The sequence below is a fragment of the Hypanus sabinus genome, chromosome 5, assembly GCF_030144855.1.
Source record: "Hypanus sabinus isolate sHypSab1 chromosome 5, sHypSab1.hap1, whole genome shotgun sequence".
In the NCBI taxonomy this organism is placed as follows: Eukaryota; Metazoa; Chordata; class Chondrichthyes; order Myliobatiformes; family Dasyatidae; genus Hypanus; species Hypanus sabinus.
The window spans coordinates 18,436,674-18,449,796 of NC_082710.1; the positions used below are offsets into that span (position 1 = coordinate 18,436,674).

At 42.7% G+C, this 13,123-nt stretch overlaps 1 protein-coding gene across 1 annotated transcript in view; it reads left to right on the forward strand.

Moving 5' to 3' along the window:
* Nucleotides 1-10,714: 10,714 nt before the first annotated feature.
* pam (peptidylglycine alpha-amidating monooxygenase) overlaps nucleotides 10,715-13,123 on the forward strand; it is a 164,307-nt gene continuing 161,898 nt past the window's right edge. The window contains exon 1 of the mRNA XM_059969473.1: nucleotides 10,715-10,782. The gene's annotated coding sequence lies outside the window, so the exon portion shown is untranslated. The remainder of the gene's footprint in view (nucleotides 10,783-13,123) is intronic.

The following is a 13,123-nucleotide window of genomic DNA, read 5'->3' on the forward strand; positions in this document are numbered from 1 at the left end:
CCGAGGCACACCACTAGTCACTGGCAGCCAACCAGAAAAGGCCCCTTTTATTCCCACTTGCAGCCTCCTGCCTGTCAGTCATTCCTCTATCCAGGCCAGTTTATTTCCCATTAACACCATACAATTTTATCATATAAGAGGTTGAATTACATCTTTAGGAAGAGGTGACATAGGGTCAGAGAATGTCGAAACTTTGTGGATGGATTTACGAAACTGCAAGGGTAAAATAACCATTATGGGAATCATATATAGGCCTCCAAATAGTAGCCAAGTTGCGGAGCTGAGATTGAAGAGGGAGCTGGAAAGGGCATTTAATATGGGTAATATCACAATTGTTATGTGGGACCTCAATATACAAGGGGATTGGGAAAATCAAGTTGCTGTCAGATTGCAAGAGAGGGAATTTGTTGAATGCCTATGAGAGGGTTTCTTAGAGCAGCTTGTGCTCGAGTCTCTTACCAACAGAACCATACCACCAGCTATGCCTTCCTGCCAGTCCTTTCAATACAAAGTAAATCCTTTGATGTTAAGCTCCCAACTATGACATTCTTTCAGACACGATTCAGTAAAGCCCACAATACCATACTGACCAATCTTTAATTGCAGCACAAGTTTTTGTCCACCTTATTCAAAATGCTATGCATATTTAAATACAGCACCTTCAGTCCTGTGGTACAGCATAACTCCTTGCTCTGACTGCAGTTGTACCCAATCATTGCCTTGTCCTTATATCATCTACTTGTAAACTTACTGGCTCATCCTCAGCTCAATCATATGGTCTCCTTTCCCCTGCCATATTAGTTTAAACCACTCCCAACAGCTCTAGCAAACCTGCCCACAAGTATGTTGGTCCCCTTCAGATTCAAGTGCAACCCATCCCTTTTGTACAGGTTCCACCTGCCCCAAAAGTGGTCCCAATTATCCAGAAATCTGAAACCTTGCCCCCTGCTCCAATTCTTTAACCATGTATTTATCTGCCACTTCATTCTATTTCTATCCTTACCGTTGCGTAGCACAGGTATAAATCCCAAGATTACTACACTTGAGGTCCTGCTTCTCAACTTCCTTCCTGTATTCTGTTTCCAGGACCTCCTCCCTTTATCTACCTATGTCGTTGGTCCCATGACTTTTGGTTGCTCACCCTCCCTTTTCAGGATATTGTGGATGCGTTCAGAAACATCATGGACTCGGGCACCTGGGAAGCAAAGTGGTTCCTTTTCGCATCCACAGATTTGTCTATCTGTCCCCCTAACTAGAGGGTCCCCTATTACTGCTGCCATATTCGTCAGTTTCCTGCCCTTCTGAGCCACAGGGCCAGACTCAGTGCCAGAGTTGCTTCCCCCAGGTGGGTGCCCCCCCCTACAATACTCAAAATAGAATATTTATTGTTGAGTTGGACAGCCACAGGAGAGCTCTCCGCTACCTGACTTATGATATCACTGGAAACAGTGTTTCCAGCTGCTTCATAAGGGACATCTTTTCGCGTTTTAAAGGGGGGTGTTCACTTATAGATGCATAATCTCAGTCATCCCAAAGCAGATTTCTGATGTCAGTTGGTGACAGCAGAGTTAAGGTACAGAAGAATTATTTTGATAGGGAAAAGGCTGGAATTTATTTGTATCTGGAGAAGTTGTTCTGAACCAAGGACATTGCATTAACAGATTGCAAACTTCTCTGTGGAGTAAACAAATGATGTTTACTTGGTTGTTGGATTAATTTTGTTAGTTAAAGAAAAATACTTTTTTTAATCATATTTTCAAAATTTAGCCAATTATCACTGCAATCATTTCACTGCAACTATAATTCTGCCTATAAACCCCAAATTTACAACTGAATTTCTCTTTGATATTGGGTGCATAGGACAATTTGCCCTTCTTCCCAATTCAATGCTTTCTAATCTGAACAAAGATATTCACCATGAGTTGGAGTGATTGTGATTGGCTTGTTTACTATACGTCATTCACATATCATTCTGGGACTGTAATAGCCCTCAGCACTGTAATTCCAATCTTCCTTTATGAGTTTATCTATCTTTCTAGCCACATCAGAAAGAACATTAGTAAGCTTTATGAAATGGAGAGTCATTGTCAGGATGTACCTTTAGGAAATAAACATTATTGTTTGGAAAAGAGCTTTTGAAATTATTTCCCAGTTGTTACAAAATACCCTCCACAATGCCAATTCAAGATTTTAATAAGTAGGAATCTATGCTCAAGAACTCTGGAGTCTGTTATAATATTCCACATTATCCAAAATTACACATCACCATTTGTGGGATGAAATTCTTATTTCATCCAACATTGATTTCCATTAATAGGTAACAAAGGGAAGGAGAATGAAAAAAGGGAGCTAAAGAAAAATTAATAGAAAATTCGAGTATGTTTTTAAATTGGAAATAGGCTTGTGTTATCTATATAAATAACTGTAAACTTTTAAAAGATTAATTGCCATAGTGAAATAAAACTTAAGCACTCATACCAAAGGATATAAGATAAAGTTAAAAGCAAATGTTTTGAAGATGAGAGAGCCTGTAATTTATCTTCATGTTAAATAAAGTAAATTCTTTCTCCTGGTCTACTCACTGGCAAATGGTTAATTTAGGCAGAACATATGATACATTTAAATCTTACAGCAGAGACCTAATGATACCTAACTGCTTTCAATTGCATGTACACACACACACACACATGCGCACATGCACACACACACTAAGCACAACAGTTGACAATATCACATTTGAAAACTTGAATCTGATACAAAGAAAAGCTTGCTTTTGAGGGTTAAATGCAGGGCAGCATGAAATACAATTACGAACACTTCTCTTTACAATTTTATGGAACTAACAAATACTGAAAGATATTGAACATACAAAGACATGCATTCAAATACCTCAGCATCCCTGAAGATACCTCACTTTCTGAATTCAAAATATAAAATTATTTGCCCTACAATCCTAGACAATAGCCATGCCAAATTTAAAACGCTCTCTTCATTTGAAACACCTCTTGCCTCCATTTATCTGTAGGGTCATAATTTCTCATAATCAGTCAAAATGGGTTGACTCCATCAAAAGGACCATACCTCTGATCTCAATATGGATGCTTATCTTGATTCTCAAGTTCTGTCTAGATACCTGAGATCAAATCCTGACATGGTTATTTTAGCTGCGCAAGGTAAAAGGGGCTTTAACCATCGGTGGAGATTGGCTCCTGCCAACTGATCCTAAGCCTCCTCCATGTACTTCACTATGAATAGACCATAGTCTTGTCAGCAAACACATCTGGTTGTTCATCCCTCTCCTGAATAATTTGTGTCATAATCTAAAACAGAGCTCATCTTCCATGCTCAACAAGCTTCCTTCATGTGTCATTTAATGCCCTCCTAAATTATCTAGGATCAGGCACCCTTGTGTCTTGGAGTAAACTCATCCAAGATGTTTAGCATTCATTTCTATATTCTCATTCCCATCAAAACCTTGCTTTGTAATTATTGTATCTAAATGCAAACATGAGCTTCTGTATCTCCGTTCTACTTAAGGGTTCCTTGTTCTCTCGTGGCTTCCCATAACTGTCAAGGAGTGTACACTTCATTATAGGTTAACACTCAGTTGGTTCTGTTTACGTGCACCTGATCTTCATTCAGTGATCACCACGTGCAAGCCCCCTCCTTTCAGTCTTCCCTGCTAACCTGGAAGACTGGCTTTAAAATTGCTGCTCCCTGAAGCACTCTAATATTTTCTGCCCATTCACTATTCACCTCTTGCAATTGTACCTCAACTGCCAATGCATCCAAATTACCGAATCTTACCTTCATATCAAATAACATAATGTCAATTGAATACTTTTTATGTTCCTTGCTCTGTTTTGATCTCCAGTAATTATTTCATAACCTTTTCAATTGTCCTGTCCAATCTCTAACAACCTATTCATCAAACTAACTGATAACATTATATTCTCAGAAGCTGTCCATCTTTTTCCTCCAATATTTCATTATCTCCTTTAAAATTTCAGCAGAGTTCCAACATTTCATCCTTCCCCTGACATTCTCATATTTACCGTAACATTTTTGTCTGTATATTAATGTATGCACAGTTCTTATTCACTCCTTAGTTTTCTTCAACGGAAGGAATTTCTTATGGTTAGGTTCATAGAGATTCTCTAGCCATAATAATTTACATGTACATTACATTTCACCTCTATCAGGGCACATCTTGTGATCCTTTCTGTTGGTGGTTCTCTGTGATATTAATTATCTGTGTACAGTCTTAAACATAATTGGGTAGAGTAGAGCTGCCCTTAAATAAGAGTACAACTCAAAACTCTTTTTAAAAGTTTATTGAAACTTAATAATGGTTCAATTAGACCATACGACATAAGAGCAGAATTAGTCCGTCCATTGAGTCTGTTCCTCTTTTCAATCATGGCTGATTTATTACCTCTCTTAAACTAATTCTCCAATATTCTTCCCATAACCTTTGATACCGTTACTAATCTAGAACCTATCAACCCCCACTTTAAATATGCCTAACAACTTGGCCTTCACAGCCACTTGTGGCAATGAATTCCACAGATCACCACCCTCTTGCTAGAGCAATTCCTTCTCATTTCTGTTCTCAAGGGATGTCCCCCTGTGTCCTCTGCTCCCAGGCTCCCCCATTATAGGAGACATTCTCTCTATGTCCACTCTATCAGGTCTTTCAATATTGAATAAGTTTCAATGAGATCCCCCCCCCGACACCATTCTTCAAAACTCCAGTGAATACAGTCTCAAAGCCCTCAAGTGCTCCTCATATGATAACCCTTTTGTTCCTTCACCAATGCCAGGACATCTTTTCTTAGATAAGGGGCCCTAAACTGCTCACAAAACTCCAAGTGCATTAAATAATTTAAACAACAAGAAACTATAAATGAGTTATACTCTGTAGCCACTTTATTAGCTACAGCAGTGTACCTAATAAAGTGGCCACAGGAGTGGAATGCGGTGAGGTCTTCTGCTGCTGTACACCATCCGCTTTGAAGTTTGATGTGTTGTGCATTCAGAGATGCTCAACGCGTATTTATTTGAGTTGCTCTCATCTTCCTGTCAGTTTGAGCCAGTCTGGCCATTCTCCTCTAACTTCTCTCATTTACAAAACGTTTTCGCTCACAGAACTGCCACTCTGGATGTCTTTTGACCCATCATATAAACGTAATTGCAAAGAAAGCACGACAGTGCCTCTACTTTCTCAGGAGTCAGTGAAGATGTAGCACTTCATCAAAAAACTTGTCAAACTTCTATAGATGTGTGGTGGAAGGTATGCTGACTGGCTGCATTACAGCCTGGTATGGGAACTCCAATGTCTCTGAGTGGAAAATCCTACAAAAGGTAGCGGATTCAGCTCAGTACATCACAGATAAAACCCTCCCGACTATTGAGCACATCTCCATGAAATGTTGCCGTATAAAAAGTGGCATCCATCATCAAAGATCCTCACCACCCAGGCCGTGCTCTCTTCTTGCTGCTGCCATCAGGTAGAAGATACAAGAGCCTCAGGACTCACACCACCAGGTTCAAGAACAGTTACAACCCCTGAACCATCAGGCTCTTGAACAAAAGGAGATAACTACACTCAATTAAGGACTCTTTTATCTTGTTATTTCATGCTCATTAGTTATTGCTATTTATTTATATTTGCATTTGCACACTTTGTTGTCTATTGATCCTGTTTAGTTAATATTCTTTAGATGCTAATTATGCCCACAGAAAAAGAATCTCAGAGTTGTTTGTGTTGACATGTATGTACTCCGATAATAAATTTTACTTTGAACTTTACACAAATAGTTCCTTTGAGGTCCATATGCACAGTGTAAGCATATTGTAATTGATAACACACTTTTGAATGTTCAAACGCCTTTCCTTGGAACAAATACTGAGCACATATGTTCTAAAAACTTTTGACTAAAGAGAGCCAGGCACCCAAAATTAATATTATCAGAGCTGTCTCTGAGTACACAAGTAACTAATGATTACCTCTAACTATGACCATGTTTGATATGGTAAATGCCATCAGTCTGGTCTGCCAGGTTGAACTCAAGTCACAATGATGCAAGAAGTGTTGCCTGGTTTGACACAAGCCAACTAATGCAACCACTTAATCTTTGGGGCTTGGCTCATCCATAAGCAAACACCTCCTGGTCACCATTTTGCAAATCATATATCTTGGTTTGTGGGCTTTTAACTTCAGTTTACTGCTTGCAATTTATGATAAAAACTGAAGACTGGCTCTAATTTGAATTAACATCTGCTCTATTTACATAACTCCACAGCACACCCTAACGTAGCCTCCTCTTGACTCCAGAGAGAATTCTAGGAGGACAAACGTTAAGGGGGATCTAATTAAGTGGGGCAGCCTCACTTCAGATTGCTTCCTCAGTTACTTACCTATCATGTTCCTATGTGCATCTGCATCGACACTTTCATCCCTAACTGGCTATCTACAAGACCTCGCAGAGAAGGCAATAAGACGTTCCAGAAATTTGATCACATTCTCTTCTTGGATACTGTACCTCCCTCAATCGCAGGACTCTGCAGAGAGTGGTGCGGACAGCCCAGCGCATCTGTAGATGTGAACTTCTCACTATTCAGGACGTTTACAAAGACAGGTGTATAAAAAGGGCCTGAAGGATCATTGGGGACACAAGTCACCCCAACCACAAACTGTTCCAGTTGCTACAGTACCACAGCATAAAAGCCAGGACCAACAGGCTTTGGGACAGCTTCTTCCACCAGGCCATCAGACTGATTAACTCATGCTGATACAACTGTATTTCTATGTTATATTGACTGTCCTGTTGTACATACTAGTTATTATAAATTACTATAAATTGCACATTTAGATGGAGACATAAAGATATTGTTATGATCCCAGCCCCCTCCTTTGTGAGAATCGCAAGAGCACCCGTCGAAGGGGGGGGGGGGGGGGGTCAGTAGACCCAGTAGGAGAGAGAGAGAGAGACGTGCCAAATTGCACGTCCCACCTGGGATGCAGGATAAGATGACAGCGACTATTGTCTCATGGAGACCACGTGAAAAGCCCTCGGGCAAGGTGGGCTGGTTGAGAGAGAGATTGCATCATCCCAACCTGATTGACACCTGCGACCCCGTGAGGAAGTATAAAGGAGAGTCTCAGGGGGACAGCCCCCTCAGACGCACCAAGAAGACACGAGAGAGTGATCCCGCAGCAGCAGGAAGCCATTCTGAAGGAAGCCACGTGCGTTAGATTCCGGGATTGGAATTTGTGGCTGGAATCACAGAAAACCGCTTTTAACTAACATCGGGGAGAGGGAACCAACGCTTCCCCCCCCCCCCGATTTCACGGAAGCCTCATCAAGACTCGGCAAGTTCTTTCTCTTCTCCCCAATCTCTCTCTCTCTCGGTCGCCCCACGTGAAACCCAGCGATTTTCAAAGGGCTGAGGCCTGCAAACTTCTGAGTGACTTTTATATTTCCAACAGACAATCTATTAACCCCTAGACAACAGTAGAGCTCACTTCTTAATGATGATTATTACTATACCCGCGCTTTAGATTGGGTGTTGACGATGTGCACTATCTGAATGTATGTATTAACCCTACTTTTGTGTCCCTTTATCAATAAAACGTTTGAAAAGAGTGACATCAGACTTCAACGGACCTCTCTGTCTTTGCTGGTAAGTTATCCAGTTACGGGATACGTAACAATATTTACTCCTTATGTACTGTATATGAAGGATGAAAGTAATAAAGTCAATTCAATTGTCCTCTCAGTATAAACCAGTCTTTAAAATGCAGCCTTGACGTTCATTTGCTTGTTGCCTCCTTCCCTGCTGCTCAAAGTGGTTTACATATCTTCACCCCTTTGATATCTGATAACTGAAACTCAGCAGAGGCTACCTGTAGGATCTGTGTGGATTGGGGCACCAGCAAGGTAACACTATCAGGCTCACAGGCAACAGTTCGAATGGAATGTGCTGACCAGTTCAGATTGAGATGAATTATTTGCTTAGTGGATGATAAATCTTTTAAATCTTCTAATATGGAGGGCTGTTCAGGTTCAGTCAATGAAGCTGATAGATTTTGAGGCATTACGAATATAGGGATGGTACAGGAAAATGATGTTGAGGTAGACTTTTTTACACCTCCTTTGGTAGAGATGTACCTTCACTCCATCACTCATAATTGACATATAGATTAGGTTATAATTATCCAGATTCAATTTGTTTCACTTTTTGTACAGAATGTATGTGGGCAGTATTCATCTTGTTGGTTAAGTACTTGTTCAAAGAAAAATTCAAAAAGTAACTTATTATCGAAGTACATATATGTCATCATATTCAGCCGTGAGATTCATTTTCTTACAGGCATACACAGTAAATGCAAGTAACACAACAGAATCAATGAAAGACAACACCCAACAGGAAGGACAAACAACCAATGTTGAAAAGACAACAAAGTATACAACTACAACGGAAAATAATAATAATAAACAATAAATATTGAGAACATGAAATGAATAGTCCTTGAAAGTACCTGTGTTGTGAGAAGAGTTCAGTGGTGGCGCAAGCGAAGTTAAGTGAACTTATCCCCTGTGGTTCAAGAGGCTGATGGGTGAGGGGTAATGACTGTTCCTGAACCTGGTGGTGTGAGTCCTGAGACTCCTGTACCTTCTTCCTGTGAACAGCAAGTAGAGAGCATGGTGTGGCTGCTGGGGGTCCCCGATGATGGATGTTGCTTTCCTGTGACTGGGCTCTGTGGATGAGCTCAATGATGGCGAGGGCATTAACTGCAGTGGACTGGGCCTTATCCACTACTTTTTGTCGGAATTTTGCTGTAACCGTAGTGTTTGTGTTTTAAGAAGCGTGTTGGCTAATCGGCACAGTTAGAACTACTGCTGAATGTTCTCCATTTTGTTATCACATGAGGTGAAACATATTGGCTGAAGTTATTTTTAAGAAGCTGAAATGGACAATCATATAACATGTATTCTGAATATAGTTGTGTGTGCTTTAGTGGTCACCCACTGGACTCTGCCATCATTAAAGATGCCTTACAACGTCACAACCAGAGGTATTAAAATGGTAGAGAACATTCATTTTCATTTGCCAGTTATGCAGCTGGCATTTAGGGTGGCACTGAAGGTCCTCCAATCTCTGTCTCTCCATACCATCACACACAGCGATTGGTGTCTCCATTGCATTTTTTTAACCAGTCAGGGTTGTTAGCCTGAAGTGAACCCCTGAACTTGGAGGACTGCTGGACACTCTTCATCTGTCCCCTGCCCTTTGACCTGTTTGGCTACCAAGAGCCAAAGCATAAAGCCACATATCTCTCAGAGTCGCTGAGGCACGCAAGCCTCCAAAACCTATCACATGGTTGTGGCCCTCTTGGATGATAGAATAATACCACATGAAGAAAAAATACATGCTAAGAACTGGTTTCTCTTTGTGTGAAGTGGTCAGGCTGGTTCGGGATTGCCTTTGGCTTGCTTTTTTTGTTTACACGATAGTTTCTTTTCTCTCTGCGCAGGGGTTTTTGGCCTTTTTAATTGGGCTATTCGGATCTCTTGTGGCTGCCTGTAAGCAGAGAAGATTCAAGGTGTATAACTTATACATTCTTTGATAATAAATGAGCTTTGAAGCGTTGAATGTATTTAACAGCAGTATTTCGCCCTCTTGTTTCAAAATTACCAAGCAGTATCCCCGTTCCGGAAAACTTTAGAATAACATCCTCAATCCGCCCATTTAAACCTTTGACATTTAAAATACTGTATTCCGGAAAGCGGGAAACGGCGGATTTACCTCCCTCTTGACACGGGCCGGGTCTCCCCCGCACGTCACCAGTCCCCGCCCCCTCTCTGCCGTCACTTGTTGCCAGCCCCACCCTTCCCTTGCGGGGGGTTTCACTGCGTCACAAGACCCCGCCCGCCGTGTCGCGTCACTCGGTCCCGGCCCCGCCCCTCCTGTTGCTTCGGCTTTCCCGCTGTCTCTAATTCCCGCCCATACCCAGCGTCACGTTGCTCGTGCTCCCAATCACGTCACCAGACCCCATTTCTCGGGCACGCCTGGTGTCAGAAACCCCGCCCTACCCCAACCCCCAGCACTTCCCCTCTGCCAATCCCCACACGTCAAACGCCTTGTCCCGCCCCCATAACGACCCCTCTGCCAATCCCCACACGTCAAACGCCCTGTCCCGCCTCCCCACAACTTCCCCTCTGCCAATCCCCACACGTCAAACGCCTTGTCCCGCCCCCATAACGACCCCTCTGCCAATCCCCGCACGTCAAACGCCTTGCCCCGCCCCCATAACGACCCCTCTGCCAATCCCCACACGTCAAACGCCTTGTCCCGCCCCCATAACGACCCCTCTGCCAATCCCCGCACGTCAAACGCCTTGCCCCGCCCCCATAACGACCCCTCTGCCAATCCCCACACGTCAAACGCCCTGTCCCGCCTCCCCACAACTTCCCCTCTGCCAATCCCCACACGTCAAACGCCCTGTTCCTCCTCCCCATAACTTCCCCTCTGCCAATCGCGCACCTAGCTCCACCTCTGCCAGTCCCCGATCGTCAATCCTCTCCGCCCCGCCCCCTACTGCTTCCCGCACGACAATCCACTGTTCCGCCCCCTACTACTGCCCCTCAGCCAATCCGCGCACGTCATTCCGCCCAGTACCGCCCCCTACTCCTTCCCCTCTGCCAATCCCTGCACCGCCCCGCCCCGCCCGCGGTCGCAGGGTTTCGCCAGGGGAAACTGAGAGTGGATGTGGTGGTGAGTCTGAATAATTTGTATGTCCGCTGAACACTGGCCGTTATTTCCCGACCACAAACCCTTGTGGTGGGAAACAAAAGCGTCTGGGTTGGAGGGTCCGGGTGGTGGAGCAGCTTAATAAAAACCAGTATGAGTTTGATAATGGTCCAGCAGCATCGTTGGGGTTCATGTCAAAACTTGTAACTTCCCGGGAGCGGTCCTCAACCAGTGTGAATGGAAACCTGACTGAGGGAGGAAAGGAAGGCAGTGGAGAGAAGTTGGAAGGCGAGGAGAGAGAGGGAAACTGGAAGAGGTATCGAAGAGTCGGGAGGAGGTGTCAGGAAGATGAGGGTTAGGGAGGATATCGAGGAAGCGGAGGAGGAAGAGTCTGTTGAAGCAATGTCAGGGGTCCAGTGCGTGGAGAAGAGTAGGGAAGAATGGATGAGAATGGCTGAATAGGAGGATGGTAAATTGGAGGGTAAAGGTAGGGATGTGAAGGGGAGGAGTAAGGGTGGAGGTAGTTGGCAGTGGTGAGGGAGAAGAGGTTGAGGGAAGAGCAGGAGTAACAGGGTAAAGAAATGGAGAAGGAGGGCAGATTGTGGGATTTGGGGAAGGGAAGGATAAAGGGGGAGCTGGCGTGGATGGAAGGGTGGGACAGGAGGATTTAATTCAGGGGAAATACGGGCGGACCAGAGTCAAGGAGGGCAGAGAAACAGAGAGGGGTAGGTGGAAGGGAGGGGAGTGGGAAAGTGAGGCTCATAGAAGGAGGGGGGAGGATTAGCGATTGGCATGAAGGGAAGCGTTGGTGAAGTAGGTGGGGTGGGAGGAGGATGAGGTGTAAAGGAGCAGAATGAAAGGAAAATGTGAGAATGGGAAGTACAAACTATATCTGCTGTACGTCAGTGTTTGTTGCATGAATTGGATACACCAGGGCTACTTTTTTTTAGAAAAACCGTGAATTTTCCACATGCACATTTAAATGTTTTGACTTTAAAGTTACGTGTAACTATGTCCAAATGCTGGTGCTTTTTTATTCAGATAAAAGCAGGTGCTTAGAATTAGTGGACACTCAGTTGTGTATGTCTGCAGAGGAAAAGTTCCCGTCTATGTTAGCATGAGAATGATTGACCAGTGGACTGAAACAAGCATTCATTTGACAAAACAGCAGATGTTTCTGCACTAAGCTAAAGTTTCCTTCCCACTGACTGACATATTTGAAATTTACTTGCACAGGACTGTTTAAAGGGCTGATGTATATAAAATATGATTATCAGTTTTAATTGTTCAGGGTTGAGAAATAGCTAACTTTTGGATTCCCACTAGGATACAAAAAGGATTGTATATAGTTTTATTCCCATGAAAGACGTTCGAATCGGCATATCTTGTATGTGTCTGTTAAGTCAACCATGTGAATTTTTGCAGCCTGTGGATTCTCTGTAATGGTTGCCTGGAAACGGGGCATAATGTTGCTTTAGATCGAAGCTTGTCTATCTGACATAGAGTGGCTTGTGGCATTCCTGTCATTTGTGAGCCAGCAATTTGTGATCCACCTGGGTAAATTAGCATTCAGAGCTTCAGAAAATGCGTCCATGTGTTTTCAGTTCTTTTAATGTCGGTCTGGGAATTTCTGCCATTAAATGGGGTATTGTAAAGCAGTTTTGCTTTTTTAATCCATGATGAAGAAAAGCAAACTGATTTCCAGACTATTTTCTCCAGGTGCATAATAAAACAAATTGGAGAGAATTCGTCATGGAATGGAAGGTAATTTGAGCATATGGTATGGAATTCTGTCAGCTCTTTTGTTTAAGATTTGTTTTGATGTTGATTGCACCGAGGTTATTGCTTGATAAATGTGCCGCATAGTAAAAAAAAAAATAGCATGAGATGCCGTGAAACCTACAAAACTAGCAAAACAGGAGGAGGAGGCATTTGGCCCTTGGAGCTTGCTTTGCCAATCAGTATAATCATCTGTCTCAGGACCAGAATCCCATACGCACGCATGTCTTTTGTGTTTACAAATCTGTCAGTCTACTTAAATATATTCAGCAGTTCAGGCTTCACAATCTAATGGCACATAGTTTATAGCATGAGTAAGGAAATTTCTCCTCTCTGTGTATTTTCCCTTAATGTGAGCTGTAAACCCTCAACTCAAATAGTCCAGGAACATTTTTCCTTTCTTCCGGTGTTTCAAGTGCTATTAGAATTCCATTATTTTCAACAAAACCATTAAGTCTTCTAAACTCCAGTAAAAACCAATTTTTTTAAAACTTTATGCAGAATTTTTAAAAAGAATAATGTCTTTTTATTCTTGCATTCAGAGTCAATACTTTTATTACTTAAAACCAGGAGGAATTTTGCCACA